The following is a 12,874-nucleotide window of genomic DNA, read 5'->3' as shown; positions in this document are numbered from 1 at the left end:
TTCAATAAATAAAATATAGTTTATAATTATTTTCTTTTTCCCTATGTTTTGCCTATTTTGTCTACATTTATAAAACTAATTGTATAACTACTTAATCTAATAATACAATTTAACATATATTATGTAAGTTTTTTATTTTTATTACATTTATATGTTAAGTTCTATTATATGTTACAAAAATATTGGTACCTGCTGAATTGGAAGTAAAAAGTAACTGGCCCTTCACCACTAATGGTTTGAGAACCACTGGACTGCACTATTAAACCTTCCTGAGTTTTCATTTTCTCATTTTTATAGGAAATATAACAAAGCCTGATTTTCAAGATGGTAATTATGACAAATAAGAGGAGACTACAGGAAGCTAAAGAGTTTTTAGGTTGATTTTTTTTTGCATATTCTAATTTATCTAATGCATGTATCCTTTATAGCTAGGTCACATAAATTCTATTACCAAAGGGTTTCCCTTGATCATCTTTCCATATAACATACACAACAAGTAAATTGCTTTTGCGTTTTCATTGATATTCCATATTTTTTTTCATAATAAATGAAAGAATAATTATATTTTTAGCATTTTCTAAAAACTATGTTGTTTGGGGGCATAATCTCATTTAATTTCTACAATACTCCAATAAAATGCACATATTATATCAACATTTTGTAAACAAAGAACCTGAGAATAAGAAAAATTAAGCAACTTGCCCAAAACTGCACAACTAGAGAAAAAAAGTAAATAAAATTTGAATCTACTTTAGTCTGAATCTAAAATTTTGATATTGTTTCAATATATTCAACTTATCTTTAACATATGATATAGTAACCAATATATATTATTGCTAAAGAGATACTTAATAGAATGAATCATTAAATAAATGTAGGAATTAATACATATGATTTGAAGCTGTAGGAACTTTTGCTTTGTACATGCATAATTAAATCAAAACTGATATTTTTAATATTTTTCAAAATAGTTATTTTCTTTGGTATCATGAACATAGAAAACTATTTTTTTAACTTTAAATAAGTACATAAAATGGCAGTAAATTGAGCAGTCCTCTTGTTTAAGTTCATTACTACATGCTAAAATATTTGGATAAAGAAAAATGAGTTTTATAATTTTGTGGAGTGGAAATAAATTTTGCAATATTTAGTTAAGAGGCTTTGATCCTATATGTTGGAGATAGTGAACATGATAGTTCTGGTCCCAATTCAGATACCTTTTTTATAAATGTCTTGCTGGGCATACACATTATTTTTTTTATTGCTGCATCTTGTAGAGTGTCTTCTCTGTACCCTTAAATCAAAGGAACTGACCTAGAACCACACAATCAAAATCAAATGAAATATAAATGCAAACTAAATACTCTTTTCCTTCTCACAGCCTAAGATCTTTATTCTAATGCTGCTTTATTTAATATTCCAAGCCATTCCTGATTTCCTAAACTTTTAGTTTTCCATCTTATTTTCTAATATATGTCCTCAGAACTGATACCTGATTCTGTGTCTATAGAGGAATTGTTTCTCTCCTTGAACAGCAGTCGCTATTGCTGTTTGGATTATGTAGTAAAGATCTATTTTAAAGCCCTAGAATATTAATACTCTTGAAAAATTTCTCAACAAGAATCAGAAGAACATTTTCAATAACAATTATAATTATTTGTTAAGAAATAAGAAAACTGATGCTTAGAGCTAAAGTCTCCTTGTTCTTGAACAACGAAACCATAAGTAGAGAACAGGCTTTTCACAAGTACATTTAATTCTTTAATTCATTTGCTTTTCAGTTTTTAACTCGTAGGCATAAGGTGGTTTGTAGAAGCACACAAATATTTAGATTAACTCTATATATTCTTCTAAATAGAACCTGGGCAAATTCTTCCCTAAATGCGTAGGCTTGTTTATTTTCATTTAAAAATCCTGTCAAGTGCTTAATAACAAAACTGAATGGAATAAAATAAAATCACCTTTAGGCAAAAGTAGAAAATCAAAACATTAGTTAGAGAGAAAACTACAGTATAAATATTAATTGAAAATATCCTTTTGTGGTCTTTCCCTCCTTCAGAAGATTTATTGTTACCTTTGGAATTTTTTTTTTTAATTAAATTTATTGAGTGGGGACACTGGTTAATGCAATGATGTAGGTTTCAAGTATACGATTCAACAATACATCATCTGTATATTTCATTCTGTTTTCCCCATCCAAAGTCAAATCTTCCATCAGCAAATATTTGATCCCCTTTACCTTTGTCTGCCTCCTTCACCCCACTTTCCCTCTGGTAACCACTAAACTGTTGCTCGAGACTATAAGTTTTGCTTGTTTGTCTTGTTTGTTGCTTTCAGTTTTATATTCTACCTATTAGCGAAATCATATGGTTCTCGACTTTTCTGTCTGACTTATTTTGCTTGGCCAGAAGAAAAGATAAAATACTGCCATTTGCAGCAACATGAATCAGTCTTGAGATTATCATGCTAAGCTTTGAAATATTTTGTTTCTACTGGTTGTAGAGACCACCCTCAGCTTATAAAATAGAATTTAACCACTATTATCTCTAAATTTTAGATTTTCTGTAGTAATTTTTTAAAAGAGGTAATTCACATAAAAAGCCTAATTGATTTTTTTCTGTTAGGAATATATATTAAAGGTGAAAGTATTAAAAACATTTGTAAAAATTGTATCTTGTCATATATATATATATTTTTTAAATTTTCCTTCAAGTTTCATTATGCCTTCATCAATATTACTTTATGTTTAACTTACACTTTGAGGATTGTGTCCCATGGTATTAATGAGTAAAATAGTTAATTATTACACAGGCTCAAATAAGAATCGAATTTTATTGCCCTGAAATACTTAGGCATATTTTTTAGCATTTTATTTTATTTTATTATTAGTTTCAAGTATATAGTACATTGATTAGACATTTATGAAACAAGTCCCCCGATTATCTTCCCTTTGGTTCTACACATAGCCATTACATTACTGCTGACTGCATTTCCTATGCTGTGCTCTTCATTCTCATGACCATCTTTCAACTACTAATTTGTACTTTTTCAACCCTTCACTGCTTTCTCCCAGCCCTCAACTTCCTCCCCTCTGGCTGTCACCAGATTGTCCCCTATATTTGTGACTCCGTTTTCAATTAGTTTATCCTTTTGTTCCTTAGATTACGCATATATGTGGAATCATGTGTTATTTATTTTTCTCTGTCTGACTTATTTCACTCAGCATTATAAACTTTAGGTCCATCCCTGTCATTGCAAATAGTAAGATTTAATTTTTATTATTATTATTTTTTTGTGGCTGAGTAATATCCCATAGAATATATGAACCATAATCTCTTTAACCAATCATCTGTTGATAGGCATTTAGGTTGCTTCCATATCTTGGCCAACGTAAATTGTGCTGCCATGAAAATATAAGAATGTATAGATCTTACGAATTAGTGTTTTGGTTTTCTTTGGATAAATACCCAGAAGTTCAATTGCTGTATCAAAAGGTACATCCACTTTTAATTTTTTCAGGAACCTCTATACTATTTTCCATAGTGGCTATACCAATTTGCAATCCCACCAACAATGTATGAGGGTTCCCTTTTCTCTACATCTTCACCAACACTTGTTCTTTGATTGATCACAACTATACAGATCTTTGAATCCTTTTTTTTTAAGTTATTTTCATCTCAAATTGCCCCTATGTATGCTGAACATTTATTACTATCTTGCTTATTGTTTAAGCCTGTAATACTCTGTTCTTAGTAAGAGTTGCATGCCTCTGCTTCTATTTGCCTGATAGTCACCTTACTCCTAATTATGTTTTTTTTTTTTTTTGTCATTTTGTTTTAGGTGAGCTGACCCCTTTCAGTATTTCCTTTAGTGCAGGCCTCATAGTAGAGAATTCCCCCAATTTTTGTATATCTGAGAAGGTCTTAATTTCTCCTTCATATCTAAAGGAGAGCTTAGCTGGATACATTATTCTAGGCTGGTAGTTTTTTTCATTTAATAGTTTGAATATTTTATTCTACTACTTTCTGGCTTGTAAGGTTTGTGCTGAGAAATCCCAGGATAATCTATTGGGCTTTCCTTTATAAATTACTGTTTTCTTCTCCTCAACTGCCTTGAGAATTCTCTTTATTGTTGATTTTTGATCATTTTAATACATTGTGTCTTGGCGAAGAACTTTTCGGGTTGAGATAATTGGATGTTTCGTTGAATTCTTGAGTTCCAAGCTCCAGCTCATTCCTTACATTCAGGAAATTCTTCTCAACCATTTGTCTGAAAATGGTTTCTAATCCTTGCTCCTTTTCTTCACCTTCGATAATGCCCTTTATTCTTATATTTCCTCTCCTTATGCTATCGGCTAGTTCTTGTATTTCTCTTTCATTATTTTTCATTTTTCAGTTTCTCTCATTTTCCTTCTGATTTATTTCTAGATTTCTGTCTTTCGATATCACTGTTTCTTTCCTCTATTTAACTGACTGTATTTCTCAAGCTTGCTATTTCATTTTTCAACTTTGTTTTGCAACTGTTTTTTTTTTTTTTTCAGAAAATCTATCCTGTTCTTTTTGAGGGTTTCAGTCTCCTTGCTAAAGAACTCTTTCTGCTTATCTAGTTGTTTTCCAATTCCTGAATGTGTTGATATGACTCATTTTGGAAGTCACTAAATTTTTTCAGAAATACCCTTCTGAATTTTTTGTCATTTAAGTCTCATAGTTCTGTTTATCAGCTTATTTTCTGGAGATTTTTCTCTTTGTTTCTGAGATTCTTTGTCATCTTGGTTGTATGATGTTTAATGGACTATTTCTCCACCTGGGCATTAATGGAAATGTATTCTTTTTTTTTTCCAGAAAGATATATTATATAAAGATCTCTGTTTATCCTGTTGCAAAGAAGGTGTTTTTCTTTTGGTTTCCAGTAGGTGGTGTCTAAGCCTCTTGGATCCCTGCTTTATATAAAGCCTTAATAATGCCTTTTTATTTTTTCTTATAGATGTTTAATCATGCTCACTACTCTCAGTCTCAATCTCTGTCAGTGTTAGCAACAGTTTTGATAGCATTTGCTCAGATTCCCTTGGGCTGCGTCGTGTTTGGTCTCGTAGGATGTGGGGGGGAGGTGCCCTTTGGGTAGATGGCTGGGGGCTGTGGCTCAGCCTCAGGTTTGCAACTGTGGCTGGTAAAAATCAACTATTATTTCTCTGCCATCCTGCTTCTCTGCTTTCTATCCTGGTGACTGGGTCCTGCCTCAGGCTGCAAGTAACTCACAGCTCTTTCAGGCAGGGCTGTTCAGAGAATTTGCAGCAACTTTTCCCTTTCCCTTTCTCCTATGGGAGCTCTGGCGGCTTTGCGAGTCAGCTTCTTTATTTCTCTCAGTCCACCGCCCAACACCCAGGGTTCTGACCTGTGTGGTAGCTCTCATGCACAGATCCCATGCTCAGATGTGCTTGTGTGCAGTTTGAGTGTATTTTTGTTTTTAGATTTTTAACTTATTGTTTTTTCAAGGGGAGAGATCTGGGGACATCTATCACTCCACCATGTTTTTCTAAACCTGCTCATCTTTAATCCATTTTGAGTCTATTCTTGAACAAGGTATAGGAAGGTGATTCAGTTTTATTTTATTTTTCCTGATATCTGTCCAATTTTCCCAGCACCATTTATCAGTGAGACTCTCTTTACTTCGTTGTATACTTTTGCCTCCTTTATCATATATTAAATGAGTGTATAGATGTGGATTTATTTCTGGACTCTCTATTCTGTTCCACATATCAATGTATCTGTTTTTTTTATGCTAGTATCATACTGTTTTGATTACTGTAGCCTTGTAGTGTAGTTTTATATTAGGTAGTGTGAGACCTTCAGCTTTGTCCTTCTTTCTCAAGATCGCTGTGGCTATCAGGTCTTTTATGGTTCCATATAAATTTTAGGATTCTTTGTTCTAGCTCCCTGATAAATACCATTGGTATTTTGATAGAGATTGCATTGAATCTATAGATTGTTTGGGGTAGGAGGGCTATTTTTAATGATGTTGATTCTTCCTACCCATGAGCATGGTTTACGCTTCCATTTATTTTTATCTTCTTCAATTTTTTTTTAAATGACAATTTTCTGAGAACAGTTTATTTACCTCTTTTGTTTAATTCCTAGTTATTTTGTCATTTTTGATATAATTTTAAATGGGATTGTTTTCTTAATTCTCTTTTCGAAAGTTCGTCGTAGGTCTATAAAAATGCAACTGACTTCTGATTATTAATGTTGTATCCTGCTACTTTACTGAATTCATTGATCAATCCTAACAGTTTTATTTTGTGTGTAATCATTAGGGTTCTCCATTTATAGCATCACGTCATCTGCAAATAATGACAATTTTACTTCTTCCTTTACAATTTGGATACCTTTTATTTTTCTTTTATATCGCATTACTGTGGCTAGGACTTCCAATACAATGTTGAACAAAAGTGGTGAAAATAGGCATCCTTGTCTTATTCCTGATCTTAAGGAAAATACTTTTAGCCTTTTCCCATTGAGTATGATGTTAGCTGTAGTTTTGTCATATGTGGCTTATATTATGTGTGTTCCCTGTATTCCCACTTTACTGAGAGTTTATATCATAAATTGATCCTGGATTTTGTCAAATGCTTTTTCTTCATCTATTGATATGATCATATGATTTTTATCTTTTGATTTTTAATGTGGTGTATGACATTAATCAATTTGCAGGTATTACCCCAACTTTGCATCCCAAGAACAAATCCAACTTGATCATGGTGTGTGATATTTTAAATGTATTGCTAAATTAAGTTTACTAATATTTCCTTAAACATTTTTGCATCAATGTTCATAAGAGATATTGGCCTATAGTTTTTTTTTTTTTTTTTTGTGCGTGTGTGTGTGTGTGTGTGTGTGTGTGATGTCTTTGATTTTGGACATGGTAATGGAGGCCTCATAAAAGGAGTTAGAGAGACTTCCCTCTTCTCAAATTTTTGGAATAGCTTGAGAAGAATTGGTGTTAATTATTCTTTGAATTTTTGGTAAAATTTGTCTATGAAACCATCTGGTCCAAGATTTTTGTTTCTTGGAAGTTTTTTGATTACCGATTCAATTTTGTTCATGGTGATCAGTTGGTTAAGATTTTCTGTTCCCTCTTTGGGGTGAAATGCTCTGATAATATCTATTAAATACATCTGATCTAGTATGTCTTTTAAGCCCACTGTTTCTTTGTTGATTTCTATCTATAAGATCTGTCTATTGGTGTCAATGGGTATTAAAGTTCCTTACTATGATTGTATTACTGTTGATCTCTTCTTTTATATCAGCCAATAATTGCTTTATGTATGTAAGTGCTCCTATGTTAAGTATGTATGTGTTTACTAGGATTATGCCCACTTGATGTATTTATTTCTTTGTTATTCTGCAATGCCCTCCTTTGTCTCTTATTATAGCCTTTGTTTGAAAGTTTCTTTTGTTTGATGTAGTATTGCTACCCCGGCATTTTTTTTTTTCATTTCCATTTGTGTGAAATATCTTTTTCCATCCCTTTGCTTTCAGTCTGTGTGTGTCATTTGATCTGAAGTGGGTCTCCTGTAGACCACATATGCCTGGGTCTTGTTTTCTTATCCATTTGGCTACCCTATGTCTTTTGATTGGAGCATTTAAAGTGATTATTGATAGATACATAATTATTGCCATTTTATTATTTGTATTAATTTTTTTCTCTTCTTTTTATAGAAGTCTCTTTAATATTTCTTGTAATACTGGCTTATTGGTGATGAATTCCTTAAGCTTTTCCGTATCTGGGAAGTTCTTTATCTCACCTTACATTTTAATCAAAAGCCTTGCTGGGTAGATTATTCGTGGTTGTAGATTCTTATTTTTCACAACTTTGAATATTTCTTGTCAATCCTTCTGGCCTGCCAAGTTTCTTTTGAAAAGTTAGCAAACAATCTTATGGAGATACCATTGTAGGTAGGTAACTAGCTACCTTTCTTTTACTGCTTTTAAGATTTTCTCTTTCTCTTTGATCTTTGGCATTTTAATTATGATGTGTCTTAGTATGGGTCTGTTTGAATTCCTCTTGTTTAGGACTATTTGTGCTCCCTGGACTTTTCCAGGTTAGGAAAGTTTTCTGTAATTTTTTCAAATAGATTCTCAATCCCTTGCTCTTTCTCTTCTCCTGGTACTCCTTTGATGCAGATATTATTACTCTTTATGTTGTCCCAGAGGTCTCTTTTTTTTCTTTTTCATTCTTTTTTTTTTTTTTTTTTGCTATTTCAATTGAAGTTTTCTGTTACTTGTATTCCAGTTTGCTGATTTTTTCTTCTGCTTCATCCAGTCTACTGTTGAATACTTCTAGTGTAGTCTTCATTTAAATTATTGAATTCTTCATATCTGTCTGGTTCTTTTCTATGTTTTCTATGTCCTTTTTTATGCTTACTGTTTCTCTGTTGAGGTTCTCATTGAGCTCATCCATTCTCTCCCTAAGTTCATTGAGCATTCTTAATATCATTATTTCGAACTTTGTCTCTAGTAAGTTGCTCGCCTCTATTTCATTTAGCTTATTTTCTGGAGTTTTCTCCTATTGTTTCATTTGTGACATTTCTTTATTTTATTTTATTTTATTTTATTTTATTTCAATTTTTTTAATTATTATTTGCCTCTCCGTGTTCATTTCTATGCGTTAGGAAGATTTGTTTTGTCTCTCAGCCTTGGCCAGATGGTCTTATGTGTAAGGTGTGGCCCAGTGGCACATTCTCCCTAACCACCTGTGCTGAGGGTTCTGGATGTGATTTTTTGTGGATTGTATGTGATCTTCTATTGTAGCTAAGCCTTTATTGGTGTTGGTACATCAGTGGATGGGATTAATGCTCAGGCTGACTAATTGTGGGAATTGACTGCACCCACAGGGTAAGAGTTGCTATGTGGGCACTGACCTCACTGAGTGGAATTTGTCCTAACAGGTTTGTATACTTGTTGAGACCATCCTTTGGGATGTGCCACTTATAGTCAGGAGTTCCTCTGTTATGGTCTAGTGCCAGCCTCTGGTGTGTTAGTTTTGCAGCCCTTTTAGAGGAGCTCCCCAGTAGGCCGAAGTCAGCTGCTGCCTTTGATTGTTCGGGGCTACCTGGTGAGAGCTTCAAAGCAAACAGTAGATTGTTGCTGCCTATGCTGGATCTATAGGTACATAGAAGAGACAATGCTGTAGGTCGTGGTCCAGTTACCTCAGTACCAGGCCTGGAGCAGTTTAACAGAAGCACCAGTGCGCCTCAAGACCTGAGTCTGCCTGTCAGTTGCCCATAAGAGTCCTCAACTGGAAGAACCTCTGGATGATATGTCCTTTGGGTGGTACAGGGACCCAGGGAGTCACCTGGATATCTTGAGAAAATTTTCCCCTACTACTGCAGTGTCAGTTTATATGCCAGTACTGTCTCTGTGACTCTCTGTACAAGTTTCAGGTTGCAGCAAGGCCAGTCGCTGCCCACCTCAGGCCTGCAAACACCTAATCTGTTCAAGAATTACTAAAACTCATGGGCATGGGTTTGTGACCTGCCATCAAAAGCTTCTCCCAGATGCACAGGTTTCGTATGGGCTGCATGAACTGAGAGCTGTTTTATGCTGTTAAATTTGTGTTCCAAAGAAAGCACAGGATGGGGCTGGGTTGCCTGGGAACAGGCTTGCCATAGGCAATTTGTAGATTAGGTGGGTCAGCATTTCAGTGATGCGCATGGCCATCTGGCCTATATAGCACCAGATTTGCTCCCAGTTCTGGGACCATGGGCTCCTGCAAAAGTCACATAACATGTGAGACCCACTGCTGTCTGAGATGGGCCCACAAACCCCTGCAATCTGCCTAAGTGATATTATATCTTGTGCTGGTAGCAGTATCTGTCACTGTGTTTCTTGAAATTTGCTCACTGCATTAGCTGAGGTTTGTCGCCTGTGCAGAAAGCGCAACCATGGATAGGGGCAGGGCAGGAATTTCTGCCTGTCAATGGACTGTGGGCACTTTGTGGATTGTTTGGGGCATGATCTCAGGGAGACAAAGGCCCTCAGGCCAATACAGCCTCAGTTTTGCTGCCCAGTCTGCAGTCTTCCCAGTAGGGCATGTCCCTATTAAGGCACAATGGCAGCCACCTGTCCGCCCCTCTTTCCTGTACCAGGAAATGCAGTCTTTCCCCATATGAATCTTTCCTGAGCCTCTGTCCCACTGCTGGCACCCAGAGTGTGTCCACAGGTGAGAGAGCCTATGTGTGGGCTGTTTAAAGGGGCATCTGGGATTTCAGTTTTCTTCCAACTAACCTGGGTGGCTAGAATCCCCTCTGCTTTTTAAAGTCATATTTTTGGGGAACTCCTCTTCCATGAACTGTGGAGGCCCCATTTGGGGCTAGGACCCCTTTCTCCTTCAGGGGGTTTCTGCAGCCTTGCTCTCCATATTCCACTGCCACCTGCAAGTATGAGACCAATTCACAACATCGCCCCTTCTACCAGCTTTGATGTGGCTCCTTCTTTATGTTATCAGACTACACAGTATGATTAGCTGGATGACAGGTGATTCTCCACTTTGATTATTTCATAATTTGGTTGTAATTTTAATATGGACCTCATAGGAGGTGAATCCTGCTTTTACCTAGTCCGCTATCTTGATCCCTAACCCATATTTTTTAAAGAAAGGACACCTCTATCACACAAACAAAACATAGTGGCAAAATATAGTAGATATGTCCAATTTGGTTACATTTAACCATATTAAAATTTAATTATATGGTCCTTGTATTTCAGATTAAAAATTTTATTTTTTTATTTTTTAGGTTAATGAGAACTTCAACATGGATTTGTATTGCCTGAGCAGGTGACTGTTACGTCTTTCCTAAACCATTCTATTTCCTTTTCACTGACTTTCTTGTTGCTCTCCATCCTATTATGTCATCTATTAAGAGACAGCTTTAAAAAACAAACTAGATTATTTATTTTCAATTTATAATATTAAAAAAAAGACAGACACTAACAAAAAATTTTAAGGATGTGTTAAGAAAAATGTAAACTATCCCATTTCATTAGACTATATGAACATAAAATGAATAGGGAGAAATACAGCTATAGAGAAGAGCCAGCATAAGAATTTGTCCAGTCAATAGGAAATATCACAAGTTTTGGACATAATATGCGGAGAGAACTGGAACAACAATGAAGAAACACAATGGGATATAGGAAATAGAAAGACTATAATAAACATTTGTTATTTTTGAATGTCCAGAATCTAAAACCCTTTTCTATTTTGGGAGTATATCCCTCCTATTCTGAAGTGAAGAGCCCAGATTCTCTTTGGTCTTACTGCCCTCATGACTGTTTCTTGGCTATATGTCAGAACTTTGGCATGTCCCAGACTTAAATTCTACTCCTGAACAGACTCTCAAAGACAAATGGACTGTGATTATTCATTACTCAGTAGAATGACTATGAATTCTAATGCCAAAATTAGAATGAGGTTATGCAAAATTATGTCAATGTGAAAGTTTCTTAGAGCTAGAGAGTCAAACATATACTGCAACTGGAATAGTGAATAATATTAGGGATAATTTTACTATAGTTTGAAGATTTATGAGTTAAATCCAAGGATATGGATTCAATGCTTATCCCCTTTAAAAAGGTGAGATTTCTTTTTTATGATGTTTGTAATAGGTTTTAGGGTGGTCCTTTTTGTTGAGAAAAATATCTAGAACAGTATCCTAGCTGGAGTTTTCAAATTGTTACAAAACCAATGCATTAGATGGAAACATCAACTTGCTTATCATAAGAAGACAAGATATTATTTTTCCCTAATGGTAAGTGTATATCAGACATGAGAAATATAAAATCATTGTTAGAGGGATGAGATAAATCCAAACTGTAGCATTATTATTGTGTTTCTGTATAACCTGTGCATATTTGGTATTTTAAATTCTTTTATGAAGAAAATTTCATACTAAAGAGTCTAGAAAATACATCTCTGATTTTAACTGAAAATAAATAACTAAGTGATTTAGAGTTATAGTTTTATATTTAAATTGTTCTAAGTTTATAAACAGTGTTGAAACATTTAAGAAAGACTAATCAGCTTATTTATAAGTTTAATATAATCAGTTTATAAGATTTACTTTAGTCTTTGGGAAGATTTAGTTTGGTAGTCAAACAATTTAAATAATTATAAAGAAATTTAATATGTTAAATTTACAAAAGCATTTAAAAATGTTAATTGGTCTTCATTAATTAAGTTTCATAATGAAACCAAACATCAAAGTCTCTTTAAAGTTGGATATTAAAATCCCTTGATTTGAAGTAGAGCAATTCAATTTTTAAGTTAAACTTTAAACTTTTATTTAAAAAAACCTAGATTAAAATTTTAACTTAAAAACTGAATGGTATTTTAAAGTAGGATTATAACTACTTTTTCTATACATAAAACTCAATTTCAAGTACATCAGACAGCATTCATTGACCTCATTCACAGCAGCTTTGATAGTTGTCCTTGTCCCGTGTTGTATCAAATCAAGGAACATCATTTTACCTATTCAGTATTTTCAAAAGAAATCCAGTAAAATTTAACAACTAGTGACTTTTAAAAAACAAATGGAGAGGTCATATTGTTTGCTGTGCTATCTTCTATATTTGGTTTTATGGCCTTTATATTCTGGCCTTTTCTATAGCCTACGCTCTGCCATATCACCTTTTTGCCATGCACATGAATGTTAATGTTAGCTCTGTGGTATTAAAATGATTGCTTACTTATATCCTACAGTGAATATTATTGCACTGGCATTATTTGTTTTGGCTCACTGCATGGATTTCTAAAATGTTAGTAATTTGATGGTTCAGAATATTTCATTTTATTTGGGGAGAAAAAGGAACAGATA

General features: G+C 34.0%; 1 long non-coding RNA gene across 1 annotated transcript in view; it reads left to right on the top strand.

Moving 5' to 3' along the window:
- Positions 1-12,874, top strand: part of LOC118603907 — a 70,479-nt gene that overhangs the window by 57,378 nt on the left and 227 nt on the right. The window contains exon 2 of the long non-coding RNA XR_004951468.1: positions 10,793-10,833. This is a non-coding gene — a long non-coding RNA (uncharacterized LOC118603907). The remainder of the gene's footprint in view (positions 1-10,792; positions 10,834-12,874) is intronic.

This window comes from Rousettus aegyptiacus, unplaced genomic scaffold, assembly GCF_014176215.1.
Source record: "Rousettus aegyptiacus isolate mRouAeg1 unplaced genomic scaffold, mRouAeg1.p scaffold_m13_p_6, whole genome shotgun sequence".
In the NCBI taxonomy this organism is placed as follows: Eukaryota; Metazoa; Chordata; class Mammalia; order Chiroptera; family Pteropodidae; genus Rousettus; species Rousettus aegyptiacus.
This window is presented reverse-complemented; position numbering and strand designations above follow the sequence as displayed.